Genomic DNA, 2,367 nt, shown 5'->3' with positions numbered 1-2,367 from the left:
TGCCGAAAATGAAAATGGCACTAAATTAAATATGTACTCTCCATTTCCTATTTCCAAGCACTTGATCCAATTCACAATTTCTAGTATATGGAAACAGTAATAATAAGGGCAACAAGTATAGTTCGTGGTTTAAAAAATGTTAAGAAGAATTGTTCAATTTTTTTAATTTAATTATTGCATTGTGTTCTCAGGCTTCAATCTGGATAATACCATGAAAAATGAAAACCAATCTTGTCTCACCGAGTTCGTCCTGCTGGGCTTCTCAGATTTCCAATCATTGCAAGAATTTTTGTTTTGTCTGGTTCTATTCTTCTTCTTCATGGCCTTGGTAGGCAACAGCCTGGTTTTGATCCTCACCATTGCTAGTCCTCGCCTTCATACCCCTATGTACTTCTTTGTCTCACATTTGTCTTTTTTAGAAATCAACTACACCTCAACCATCAACCTGAAGTTGCTGGTGAACTTGTTAACAAAGAACCAAACTATATCTTTTGGGGGTTGTGGATGTCAATTATGTTTCTTTATTCTCTTCGGTATCACTGAGTGTTTTCTTCTTTGTGCTATGGCATATGACCGCTATGTTGCCATTTGCAAACCTTTGCAATACCCATATATCATGAACTATAGGATATGTGCTAAGCTAGCTGCTGCCTCATGGACCATTGGTACTTCTTTGGGTTTGGGGCATTCAGTTTCAATCTTTACTCTTCTGTGGGTTGAATAAAATCAGCCATTTCTTCTGTGATCTTATGCCTGTTCTCAAACTGACTTCTGCCAATACTCATAAAAATGAAGTGGCCAATGCCATACTCACTGTGATATTTGTCCTTATTCCCCTTGTCTTCATCCTCTTTTCTTACATCTTTATCATATCCACTATCCTCATGATGCCAGCAGCCAAGAACAGGTGCAAAGCCTTTTCCACTTGTTCCTCACATCTCACTGTTGTCTTCATTTTCTTTGGAACCGTCATGGTTACCTACATTCATCCCAACTCATCGTCTTCTGAGGATGATAACAGGTTCCTTGCCCTGCTCTACACAGTAGTGACCCCAAGCTTGAACCCCATCATTTACAGCTTGAGGAACGAAGAGATAAAAGCTGCTTTCAAGAAATTAGTAGCAAACAAACATGTTGTCTTTAAGGATTAATCCAAGTATATCAAGTTTATATCTCTCCACTAGATCAAAATTTTACAGAAGAATTTAAAGGGTAGAATGAATTCAAGAAAATACTGGTGGCAGGTCTGACTTTAACTCCAAAATGATCCAAAGTGTGTAACAGACTTATTTGAAGAGCCGTGGTGGTGCAGTGGTTAGAATGCAGTATTGCAGGCTAACTCTGCTGACTGCCAGGAGTTCACTTCTGACTGGCTCAAGGTTAACTCAGCCTTCCATCCTTCCCAGGTTGGTAAAATGAGGACCCAGATTGTTGGGGGCAATAGGCTGACTCTGTAAACTGCTTAGAGAGGGCTATAAAATACTGTGAAGCTGTATATAAGTTTAAGTTCCATTGCTAAAGAAAGGGAGACACCTGAAAAGTCCCTATTTGTTATTTGGATATTTTGACAATTTTATTTACTCTGGGAACATGTTTTGCAGGATGGGTAGATGTTTAATTTAAGACCATATAGCCAGGCCAATGCTTTGTTTTCCCTGAGAAAAACGTAATTGAGTTCTGGACTTTTAATTTGATGCTGAATGTCTTAGGCCAGTGGTTCTCAACCTTTTTAATGCCGTGAGCCCCCAACCAGTCATAAGTTGAGGACTACCCAACCGGTCGTAAGTCGAGGACAGCCTGGACAATTCTTATTGGCTTTTGAAAGCCAATAGAATTAGATTCTATTCAAGAGAGTCTATTCTATTGGCTTTCAAAAGCCAATAGAATAAAAGGGAGTAGCACAGCTAAGGAAAAGGGGAAAAAATGGTGGACTGCATTGTTTGGCGACCCCTGTGAAATGGTCGTTCGACCCCAAATGGGGTCACGACCCACAGGTTGAGAACCGCTGTCTTAGGAAGAAGAAAGAGACAGAAGATCTCACCTGTGGGACAGCTATATGTGTGGGCAGTTCCAGGTTTGTTACGCTTTTCTCATGTCTGTAATAATAAATTATCTGAGTGAAGCCTGCCCGATAAGTGGAAAGTTGAATAGAACAAAAATGAAAAAAAAATAAATGGAGGTGATCAAAATCTAGGTAAGCCAGAAGGAAATTAATCTGGGAGCTAATGAGGTGGTAAAACGTACCTTCCCCATCTACATGTAAACTGTATTCATTATCAAATCATGGAATGATCCTCCCCCATTTATTTATTTATTTATTTATTTATTTATTTATTTATGAGACTTATATACCGCTTTAAGTGCAAG

General features: G+C 39.0%; 1 pseudogene; it reads left to right on the top strand.

Moving 5' to 3' along the window:
• The first annotated feature begins 211 nt into the window (after positions 1 to 211).
• LOC120302204 lies at positions 212 to 1,151 on the top strand (annotated as a pseudogene).
• Positions 1,152 to 2,367: the final 1,216 nt, after the last annotated feature.

Source organism: Crotalus tigris, unplaced genomic scaffold (genome assembly GCF_016545835.1).
Source record: "Crotalus tigris isolate CLP2741 ecotype Arizona unplaced genomic scaffold, ASM1654583v1 scf7180000024427.8105951120:4207309, whole genome shotgun sequence".
Taxonomy (NCBI): domain Eukaryota; kingdom Metazoa; phylum Chordata; class Lepidosauria; order Squamata; family Viperidae; genus Crotalus; species Crotalus tigris.
Note: the sequence above shows the minus strand (reverse complement) of the source record. Positions and strands in the feature narration are given on the sequence as shown.